Here is a 12,830-nt window from a genome sequence, read left to right on the forward strand (position 1 = left end):
GCCACATTAGAGCGCACAGACAGCGGGCGAGGCCGGGCAACGATATGCCAAGCCAGATGCCATGCCAGCTGTGGCACTCCGCTCTCTCACTCATGCTCTCATTTGTAATCACATCTCTCATACGGATGGACGCCATGTGCGTAACGGAGAGAAAGCAGACAGACAGGCATGTCCCCTCCCAGTTCCTGTCAGTATATTCTTTTCATCTGCTCTGGTCTGTGTTTTGTCCCTTTTGTTAGTTTCTGTTTTTTACAGTGATGTAGTGGTATGAAAATCCATAGCTAAACTGTGATCACAAGATCTGAAAAACCAGCTAAAAAGATGTATCTCAGGGCAAGAAACACAAGCCATCCGAGGCATGTACAGGTTTGAAACAAATTCCAAGGGTTAGACTTGTTCCTGAAGATACAACATTGGCAAATAGTACAATTATTTCATCCACAACATAATTTATCAGCCGACTACCTGGTTCAGCTGACCTACTGAACTTGCTATAGCTCAACCGATTCTGGATTTTTTTTTTTAGACCAATATGATATCAATATTTGAGAATCATGAGCAACATGTCTTCACATATAAACAAACATTTTTGATGAGGATCCGTTAAATTTAGTTTACTTATAAGAATCATGACCAAGATGTGTACTGAGGGGGACATTTAATAGTTTTAACCAACATCATGTGTTTACTTTAGGTTTTACTTTCACATGAATTGTTTTAGATTTTCTGGCTAAACAGCTGTTTTGTTTACAACCTGTCTGACCAGGCTTTCTGTTCTCTCTGACTTCATTGTAGCATTGTGAATGTTTTCCCAAATAGCAATTACTTTGGTTACTGTAATGTAACACAGACATAAATTAAACTATGAAAATAAGTTGTTAATCATACAGAATCATTCTTTAAGTTGATTTTCGATCAGATTCTTGGTTATTAAAAGTTCTATGTATATGTCCAGAAGAGACTCGTTGAACATTTTTCAGCTGGTACAACTAAATTAGAAAGATGCTTTAATCTTGCATAATAAACCGATGCAGGAAGGAAAGAAGGAAATGTGATAAAGGAGTATGATAAAGTAAGGGGAAAATGAAGATAGAGAGAGGGAGGAGTGATTAAATGAATAGATGGATGATTGAATCAATTAATGAATGTTAATGTGCTACAGTGTAACCGGGGACTGGGATGTCATTGCCAAAGGTCTTATAGGTCTCCAGTAGGGGGAGCCATGTGTCAGTGACTCCAGTCTGTGTCAAAGACCTTCATCAGTACAATAGTGTGTGTGTGTGTGTGTGTGTGTGTGTGTGTGTGTGTGTGTGTGTGTGTGTGTGTGTGTGTGTGTGTGTGTGTGAGAGAGCGCTGCCAAAGACTGAATAGTCAGAAGGTGGTTCTTTGTTTCCCCATCTGATCTGATCTCGTTGCTACCAAATTTTCCTGCGTCAGCGATGATCAAGTGTGATGAGGATGCAAAGAGAAAAAGGTGTGTGTGTGTGTGTGTGTGTGTGTGTGTGTGTGTGTGTGTGTGTGTGTGTGTGTGTGTGTGAGAGAGAGAGAATACCAAACCGTGTATGTGCATGTGTTTGTGTGTGTTTATGTATTGGCAGCTGATAGTATTTTAGGAGTTGAAGCCTACATACAGACTGGTGGCCCACAACACCATATCGACAGCTGCCAATTGTCACTTCAATGACTGACAGTTCTGTATTGATGGACGGGACCTGCTGACAGAGAGATGGAGGACAAAACAAGAGGAAACAGAACACCATTGGTGGAGGGTTGGTGGAGGAGAGGAAGAAAAGAGGCTGGCGCAGAACACAACACTGACTGGGACCTATTAAAGTTTCTCAAGGTCATGGTAAGGAGAGAACAGAGAAGAGGGGTGGGAAGGGAAATGTCTAACCCGGGTCAGTCTACTATCTGCTCTATCATGAGGGTGTCGATTTTTTTATGAAGTCCAACATTGAAAATTGTTTGTCTACCAAGGATTCACTTATGCAGCATATATACTGTATATATACGTATATATTATAGTAATGGTGATGCTCTATAGCGAAGACTGTTTATGCCATATAGATTCATACTGCGAAGTAAAGACATTTTTTTCACTGAATCAAAACCATACAGACCATGTTAATGTCAACTGTGGGAAATACTATATTAATATCATTGAAATAAAAATCATTTTGACTTTGGCCTTTAGGCTTTTTGACTTGTCATAGTATAGGGAAAGTGTTAGTGTTGCTAATACCATGCACCTGAAACTGAAACAGCTAAACCAAATTCAGTTATCATTAATCTTTTTTATTTACACCTGCACTTTTCTTACTGTGACATACCAAAAGGTCTTCAGTGAAAAAGGCCTCTCCACCTACAGTAAGAGCATCCTTTCCAAACAAATAACCAAGAGTGTGTTCAGTGCTACGGTACAAATGTTTTGTTTTGTTTTTTTGTTTTTTTGATGTATTCTTTTTTCCTGGCATGATTAGATGTTGTCTGAAAAAGTGGCTTTTCATCCTGTTGCAGTAGATGGGCAGTCATAAATCAACATAGGCGACTGCAGAGGCGTGATGGGATGGCCAGTTGTCCAGAGGATTTGACCATGGATTGGAGTTAGAAAATGCATGTGAGCTGCATTTAGAAGCCAATGCAGTCAAAACTTAATTATTTCTAATTGTAGTTTTTGTGCATATACTGTATATGCATGGAAGGTGCTATATAACATTTTTTTTTCGAGCCTGTCTGAGTACAAAACTTTCTACTCACTGATTGGCTGACTTCCTGCTTACTGATTGGCTTGTGTTTTGTTTTTAATCTAAAAGACATCATAGCTCTGCTGAGAGGGAAAGGACTAATAAGCTTTTGTTGTTGTTGTTTCTCATTGTTCTGGCAGAGTAGTTTTGGACTGAGCTGACATCTTTGTGTCTTTTTATTGACCTTCGCAGCCCATCCTTAAAAAACACACACACACCTCACCACCATAATATTTTGTATATACACACACATACAGTACACACACTATAGGTGTGTGTGTGTGTGTGTGTGTGTGTGTGTGTGTGTGTGTGTGTGTGTGTGTGTGTGTTGCCTCACCTCAGGAAACTTGTGGCTAATTCCATTAGTGGGAGGAGAGAGTATGTAAATGAGGGGAGACAGCTGGTGGTGAAGGGAGGTTGATGGAGTGAGCCTGGGGGGTCACAGACACACACCCACACACAAACAGGGGGGGAATGATGGGGATGATGTTTATACTGTATGTGCACTATTGTACAGCTACACCCAAATTCTATGAAAAGTTTTATGAATGTTTCTGCCACATTGCAAAATGTGTGATATATGTTCATATCTAGTGTTTAGGCATGTTTAGACACTCACAGTCTTGATTAAGGAACTGGGAGATGGAGAGTGGGGTTGGTCAAATATTGAGAAAGAGAAAAGTGACTTGAAGGATGAAATATCGATGGCTCACTTTATGTGATGCGATTCTTCCAGGACTGACGTGGGCAGTAGCGTCCTAGTGTCACACCAAACTTGGAGAGAGGAAGAAAAGGAAAAAGAAGAAGAAGAAAAAGAAGAGGGCAGGCACAGTAAACAATATTAACAACAGGTGGAATTACAGCAGCAAATATAGTTGCAGCAACAGGTCGGCGGCAACTTGTGGAAAAAAAACACAGCATGACTGTTGTATGGAGATATTGTGCATTTGACGCAGATCATCATGGACAGCGAAAAGGCCAAACTTATCTAAGCAGCTCAAAGACAGGCATCCGCATCTGCACACAAGATTCAGGGTGAGTGAGTTTCAGCTGTTAACTTTATATCAACAACATGTCCTCAAACTGTTCACTCCTGAAATGTTACTGCTATTGTTTGTGATTTGCGACAGCTGACATCTGTTGTAGAAACGCTCCACACACAATTCACACTGGCTAACTTTAGCTTGTTTAGGCTAAAGTAACAAAAGCTCGCAACATGAACTAGGTGCTCACAACACGAGCAGGCTATAGTCATTACAGTTCTTTCTGTCAGGGTATAAAAGTGACTTTTTTAAATGAATATTTTCACGCCATGGGTCTGTCACCATGTAAATTGCTGGTTGCACACTGACTATATGGAGGTGTGTGCGTATGTGTGCATGCATGCATGCATGTGTTTTAGCACACTGTGTACAACAGCCTCTCTCTCGTTTTCTGTGTTGTTGTCTGTGTTTGCTTTGGTATTGAATTTGGTATTGAGAATCATGGAATTTCAATGGTATTGGTACTGACTACCAAAATTCTGGTATGGTGACATCCCTGGTGTATACTTATGTATGTGTTAGGTCTGAGGGAATGTGAGGACAGAGGGTCCTGATGATAGTAGAAATAGATGGAGTAATAGATAAAAACAAAGAAAGAAACAGGAAACAAACACAGTTGCAGTCGCTGTTTATCATTCAGGAACCTCCCCTGATGGTCACTGCTCTGCTTACACACACACACTCAGACACACAGAGGCAGGTGTTGGTCATAATCCTATTGTGTATCAGCAGTGACCACAGTACAGGGCTGGCTCATCACCTGTCACCTCACGCATGCACGCACACGTACACACACTATAATCCTGTCAGTAACTGTGATGGAATTTAGAGGGGATTTAATTTTTTATAAATCTAACAGCACACTGTGAATCATGGGAGCAAAAAGTAAGGTTCTGTACATGCGTATATATACGCACACACTTCTCCTTTCTATTCTTTCTTATGTCACTTTGATCCCTCTTGTGTCTGTTATTCTGCTATTGCAGTAAATCCATTTGCAGTCTGTTCAAAAGTCTCTATAACAGGTGACAATTTCTATATACACTGCTTCCATAAGTTTTTACAAAAATATTTATGATTCTTTGACTCCCTCGTGGCAATTTAGCATAATATTAGATCCAAATTAAAATGAAAGCTGCCTATATGGGACTGGAAATGGCTGCAGGGAAATGGCTGTTGATGGGAGCTGTGAGGGTAAGGGCTACTAAATCGTGCTGAATGTTCACAGACACACATTAAACTGTCCTAAAGCACAGGAGCAGCATGTTAAAACTGTAATTGGGTGGTTTTGCTCTTTAGAGTGAGGTATTGTTGGCTGAAAGTGATGTACTGTGCTTGATTGACAGGAAATGAGAGAGGAGGCTGGGCAGTCTGTCATATTGCTAATGTGATAGGTAATGCCCTGAGGACACACACACACACACACACACACACACACACACACACACACACACACACAGACAACAGAGTGACTCTCTTTCTATCTGTCTCTCTGTACACTCCCACGCACACCTCAGTTTTCTCCATCTCTCTCTGTCTCAATCTCCTTCCCACACACACATGAACACTTTGTCATTTTCCCTCCTCACACACACTCTGCCTCTCTCTCTAAATCACGGTCACACACCAATATACGTACTCTCAGTGTTTGGCTGTGCTGCGTTTTACTGCAGGTTAATAATGAGAGGAGAGGTGTGTGACCCTGTCAGAAGTGTGAGAAACTGACCCAAAGAAATCAGACAGGGGCCGAGACCCCCCAACCCTGAGGGCATGAAGTGTGAGTGTGTATAAAAGAGAGAGAGGAAAAAAAGGTGTGTGTGTCCATCCCCAGCTTCTCATGGATGACATATGTGGAGTCATTTACATACTATTACTTTTGTAATGGATATGAGACACAGCGCACACACACACACACAGATTGGTGGATTGGCCTGGTGTGATGCCCCTGTCAGATGTCAGGATGCAGATGGGATGGGATGGAGGGGGGTAGGTCACGTCTGTTTGCCTCTCTCTCTCTCTCTTTCTCTCTCTCTCTCTCTCTCTCTCACACACACATGCACACATACACCTGTCTTGCCCCCCTGAGGTGCCCAGTTACTAAGAGAGTTGTCAGCACGTCTGTGTGAGGCTTCAACTGTTTGACATCTGCCAGCAACCCCCCAAAACACACACACACACACATACATATACATATCTCCCCTACCACCTCTTTTCAGAACAACAGAGCATCTCCCAGTGATCAACATTTAGACACAGTCATCACTTACTGGTCCCAGCTGCCAACACACACTCATCAGGAGAAAGAGAATGAGAGAGGTGGGGGATCGGAGCCACAGACCAGAGACAAGTTGGAGAAAGAAAGAAAGAGAAAGGAAGTGTTGCTGTTTGTCCCGGTGTGTGTGTGTGTGTGTGTGTGTGTGTGTGTGTGTGTGTGTGTGTGTGTGTGTGTGTTAAGGTTCTTGTCTTTTCAGCTCTCCATACTTACACTCACAGTGATAGAGAGACAAGCCTCCATTTGTCCCACTTTCATACAAGATAATGAAGCTGTCATTCTCAGACAACTTCATTGGATTGGTACAGGAGCACAGACTGCTGCTCAGGGGGACACACACACACACACACACATACTGAAACCTACACTAGCACACAACGCTGCGAGCTATCCCCCCGGCCCCGTTAAGCATATGTCAAATATAACCATGTATAGAAATTGAGATTGTGTGACATATGTACAGCTGGCTGAATGGCAGAGACACAAAGCACAGAACAACACACATACACACACACACACACACACAGACATGCAGACACACGTGCACACCCAACTCATATCTTTAACATGCAAACAGACAGACAGCCCTGATAGCGAATAAAATGAAATCAACCTTGAATAGCAAAACCCTCTGTGAGTACTTGTCTCTTTACAAGTCAATTTCATATCCTGTAGCTCAAGACAAATCTAAAGAGATTTGGGAGCGATGTAGAAGCAGACGGAAGAGGGAAAGGAATAAAAAGGGTTACAGGGAGAGAAATGTAGAAAATGAAAGAGAGTGTGATAGACAGAGAGGGAACGGAGACCTCGGTGGTATTGTGTGTTAAATTGGGGTTGAAAAGTCATAACAGAACCATCGATTCATAACTACAACTACACGGAGTTGTACCACAAGATTAGATAGGATTGTTATTCTTTCCGACAGCTCAGTGGGCTAAAACACATGGCATTACTTAATGATGTTGTGCGTTTGAGGTCTTTGCCTTTTTGTCAGGCTGTCAAAATGAGTAACAATTTGGCTTAAAACGGCCTGTGGTATTTAGAGACAGACAACACTGACTTCTTATTTTGAGCCTCAACACAACAACAATTTGATATGATATAATCAATATAAAATTGTTATTGCTTAAGTTGCTTATATTGGCAAAGAAGTAGATATTTTTTTTTAGATTTTGTCTATTTTTTATTGACATCTTATTAGCTATTGTAATAAAATACCTTCTGTTTTATGTATCAGTACTGTATTATCGCACCATTTTTAAATACATAGTTTGACATATTTGGACATGCACTAATTAGCTTTCTTGTGGAATTAAATGAGAAGACTTATGTCTGTACAGTTAATATGAAGCTGGAGCCAGTCGTCCCTTAACTTAGCTTAGTATGAAGACTGGAAACAGGGAGAGACAGCTAGCCAGGGGTTTGTCCAAAGGTAACAAAATCTACCTGCCAGCACCTCAGAAGCACATTAACTAAAACATTATATCTCATTTGTTTAATTCATGTTACTTAGTCAGCTTTAGAGGTGCTCTTAGTGGAATTGATTACTTTTGGTCAAGCCAGGCCAGCTGTTTCTTCCAGTTTTCAGTCTTTCTTCTCAGCTCAGCTAACCATCTGCTAGCTTCAGCTACATATTTATGTTACGAATATGAGAGGGGTAGTTTCTTCTCATATAACTCTCAGAAAGAGAGCGAATAAATGTAATTCTAAAAATGTCTTAACTATTCCTTTCAATAAATACTGAATAAATAGCAATTTTACTGCACATCCAAGTTGGAATATTTACTGGAAATAGATTTTAAAAAGAAAAAGTGAAGAAGGTGAGATTTCCTGCCAATCTCTAAAAATATTGGATCCTACATTTCCCATTATTCAGCTCAATAGCATCGTTCCTTAGACCCACATCTGTCAAACTCTACACCTACCATTTTTACACAGGCTTTCTTTGAGATATTTTGAGTCTCAAATCCCAAGCAAACATAACTCTCATGGCACTGGGTTTATTAACTTTATTAACAGCTATAGAAGACATTATACAGGCAAAGTTGACTTAAACAAACAAATCTTATGTGTAAAATCAATGGACAGCCCCTTAAATGGGCTTGAATAATGCAGGAGAATATTCTACACTCTTCACCTTCTCATTTTAATGGACTTGACAATGGAAAACTCAGACCACTACAGAAAGAGAGGCAGAACAGCAAGTGAATGTGAGCAAATGAGAAAGAAAGGGAAAAACCAGGGAGGTAGTTAACTTTTTTTTATCCGATCATCCTCAGACCCACTCATCTCTGTCTATTCAAAGAAAGACATAATTACAGCTTTGAGTATTTAGCCTCATAATTTACTCGTTCTGTCACATTATTTACAACTCTCGCTCTCTCTCTGTCTCTCTCTCTCTCTCTCTCTCTCTCTCTCGGCAGGGGTTCATTCACCCCTATAATCTAGTCTGTTAGGTCCAATCCATATTCCAAGTTATTATCACTCTCATTTGCTTATTAAGTGCGCCCTTGTTTTCTTCAAATAAAGTTATAATTAGAGATTTAGTGTCGGCAGCTTGAAATACTATCTTCTCTTTATGGAATCTTGGGTGGGATGAGAGAGAATCGTGTTTTATCATACTCGAGGAGTTAATGAGGATGTGCACAGCTTGATATTGTGTTTGTATGTGTGTGAGGGTGTGTGCGTGTTTTCTAATTATGTCTCTGTGACAGCTTTCTGGCCTCCAAAATACCCATATACTGCATACCCTCTGTTGTTTTGTCTTCCCACTGATTTATGTTAATGAAGTACATCACAAACGTGGAAATATATAAGCTTGTGCTTTATATATTGCTTGAGATAGAAATAAATAAATAAAATATTGCAGCCATATTGATTTCACACTTCAGCATTGTGCTCAGTTTCATAAAAATAATTTTATAAAAATAATACTAAAATAGGGTATTTTGCACCACATAATGTCCTCTTTAGTGGCCTATTTAGCCTTAATTACATTCATTGGAGCTGAGAAGACTCATAACTCGGACCGCGTTTGCAGCTTTGAATACCAATCACCAATGTTTCCCTAGGATGATCCACTGATCCATTCTTACCTTCTCGTGACCCACCCTCTGGGCCCAACCCTGTCTTTGAGAAACAGCAGAGTAGAGTACATTAAGACACGCCCCAGCAACACACTGATTACATATGCTAGCTACGGTAATGAGCTGAGCTGGACAGTGGAAGACTGCTGCTGTTTATGGCAACTCATTATCTGGCCCATTGACCAGAACTGTTCTACACATCATAGAGTCCCGTGTCCTCTACATCTACTCGACCATCACTCTCTCTACTTGTCTGGATGGGGGCTGCAATGTGTGTGTATGTGTGTGTCAGTTGGTGGTTGGTTGAATGGACTGGTTCGTGTGTATGTGAGAGGTAAGATGTGGTAGATGGATGGATGGATGGATGGATAGATGGATAGAAGTGGAGATGTGTACATGTGTGCATGCATATTAGCTTACATGCATGTTTACATAATGAAAAGTTAGATGATTCCTAAGCTAATGATCTCACACCCGCACAAGCAGCATTACACACTCATCTGACTAATACTTTGTGCTGTTAGTTTCATTTAAGTGTGTTTGTGCATTTCTGTATTCGATTATATGCTGAAGTGTCTTTCTCAAGAGTGTGTGTGTCTGCGTGCATCTGTGCGTGCACGCGCATGTTACTATGATCGCCTGCCAAAGTAAAGTGTTTGCAGCCGAGAGAGACAGGGGCGCTAAGCTCAAGGGCACATTTGTTTCAAGCTAATGATAGAATGTAAATGGAGCAAATTTCCTCTGCAAGAACAGAAGCGCTCTCGTTCAACACACACACACACACACACACACACACACACACACACACACACACTTTCATACTTTCACACACACACTCACATAAAGACACACACTCTTTCACATGCACACATACACACACGGCGGCATCATGTTGATGGAGTGCAGAATCTCATTACACATCTAATAGAATAAGTGTAGTGTGCGTATGGGGAGAGGAGCGGAGCAGCCAACCTGATTAGCCTTATCACTTTATTATGCCGCTCTGCACGCAGCACACAGGACAATTGCATTAGAGAGGAGCAGATGAGCTGAAGGCAAGGAGAACTCAGCAAACACAGCCTTAATTGATTCCTCACCAAATTAGCAGGGACAGGTGGGGGGCTCACTGGCTGGGTGGCTGCTTGACTGACTGGATGCTTAGTCGGGTGCTTCACTGAGTGGCTGACTTGTTGACTTGTTCAGCGGTCGGTTGACTGAGTTGACTGTTTACTGACTGGCTGGCTGCATTAGAGGCCTTTAGTGGAGTTAAAGGTGGGAACTCAGCAAACTTTACAGCTTTAATTGATTCCTCATCACATTAACAGGGACAGGTGAGGTGACAACCTTAATGACCTACTGACTGAGTGGTTGTTGGATGGGTGGCTAGTTGACTGACATGATGGCTGACTGAGAAACTGACTTAGTCATGTTTTACTAAGTGGTGGTTTAGTAACAACGTAGCCTTGTATCTGGCTTACATCAAAATTTTTTGGAAAAACAAGACCAGGTCAAAACCTAGCATGTGGCTGCACCACATACTACGTCAATATAACTGAGGACATAGTTAAAAACTGTTGTGGAACCATTGTAAACTACTGATATCAGTGCTTTGTATTTGCATTTTGTGGCAGCTGGTTACAGCCGTTTATCTGTTCTCTCCTACTCTCTGTGGTCACATATACAGTATTTAAAACAGCTGAATTCCCAATAAAGCTGTTCTCATTTACATGTTTTTCTGTTCCTGTTGTCGGACAATGGAACAAGTATGAAATAGTGAATGAAACGTGGCCCATTAAGGCTACATGTTATAGCTTCCATGCCATTTCCAAGTTGCTGCTCTGTACTGCTAAAATCCTGATTTTTATAACCACAACGTAGTCTGACAATATCACGAAACACATAAATTAAAGACAAGGACTGCTGTGATTTCAGCTATATTTACTTGAGTCGTAGTTTTCAACTACTGCATTTCCTCAAAAAGTGATCAGGCCTTTATTTACCTGAACTACAGAAGCTAACAGGCCTTTATTTGAGGCAGGCTTGTATTAGAGGCAGGTCTTTATTTCTAATTCCCTCTGTTTGATATGTATTTTAGTACAAAGCTGCCCATGTTAAAGTAACTGTTATGTGTTAATACAAACTCAACACAACATTTCAAATTAAATGCCCTTCAGCTTTTCAGTGGACAGAAATCCTTTATTTCTGAAAAGGGCTTTTATTGCTGTGCTGACATGCAACAGTAAGTGTATTGTCTCATTGCTGGTTGGTGGTGTTTCTGTTGTTTACATGCTATTCAGATCTGTTAGTGTCTTTAACTTAGCATTTACCGATGACTTCTCTCTCTCCCTCCCTCTCTCCTGCTCCCTCTCCTTGGTGTGTCTTATGTTTAGTTATTTCCCGGGCTCCTTAAGTAATAATGATACATATAATGAAATTTTATTTGGTGTAATTGAGGTGAGGCTCAGTGAATTGAAAACGCTCCTTCGCTTTCCTGCAGCTCTGAGCAGCCTGGGAAACCAGGGCGACTGGGTGACTGCCTTTAACAAAAAGTGTAGCCCTAAGCAGGTAGTTGGCATCCATACATGGTCCAGCTGTATACTAGGTATATACCTAGTCTTGTTTGGAAAAAAAAAGTCTAGCGTCAAATGTGCTAAGTTGGAAACACCATAAATGCTCCCTAATAGAACCTGTTTGTGCGAATTAATTTTAAAGAGCAATGGCCAATGGTCATGTGGCATTCAGCTGACCAATGGTGGAAATATGATCACTCAACTATGATCACTCAGTCAGTCAATCGGTCACTCACCATTTGCAATTACAGGGCTGGGCCCTCTGGTCCAGCCAAAAATGAATAGCCGTCAGTCAGTGTAGGTATGGCATGTTCATTCTTATTATTATAATCATTATTATCCTGAATTTTGATTGAAAACTTAAGTTTAACATATTATAAACGTATTTTTTACCCACCCTTCCAAAACTTGTATTCACAAAAACACATTTGATTTCATTTTGCATTATTCTGTAATTACTGATTAATGTAAATTCAAATGCGTTAATTTATTTATGGTTTTATATGCATTTTATGAAATGTAACTATTATAATATGGGTGAAAAATTGCATAAAACAATCAAAATTCCATATGAGCCCAACTCAAGTCAATCTCCATACAATACATATTTGATTGTAAGAACAAGGCAAACCCTCAGAGTCACAGTAATTTAGTAGTGGGAAAGTCCTTAAAAAAGTGTCCTGTTGTCATAGTTCTTAGGCTTTTCTATTTTGATGCAAGAAGCTCTTATGGCGTACTTTGTTAATTGTATTCCTGTTAGTTAAATTCTGTATGGAAACCTGGTTGCTGGGTGGTGTGTGAGGGAGGGCAGGTGGACTGGGTGGGTTGTTATGGGAGGAGGACATGGGCGTGGGGGGTGGGGGGAATACAGGACACAAGGGGGAGAGAGTTTGTCTTCGTCTCTGTAGGTCCCCCCAGGGGATTGTGGGGTAGTGGAGGTTAATGAATCTGATTGGTTGGTGGGAGTTTTTCTGCTGGTGCTGCGGTTTGCACACTCACAGAGCTTCACTTTTTTTATTTTGCCAAGTTTGGCTTCGACACACTGCTGCATGAAGGACGGAATAGCAGAGAAAAAATGTGTGCTAAATTTTACTAAGTGTGAAATAGACTGAAAC

The sequence above is a fragment of the Seriola dumerili genome, unplaced genomic scaffold, assembly GCF_002260705.1.
Source record: "Seriola dumerili isolate Sdu_G_001 unplaced genomic scaffold, Sdu_1.0 BDQW01000003.1, whole genome shotgun sequence".
Taxonomy (NCBI): Eukaryota; Metazoa; Chordata; class Actinopteri; order Carangiformes; family Carangidae; genus Seriola; species Seriola dumerili.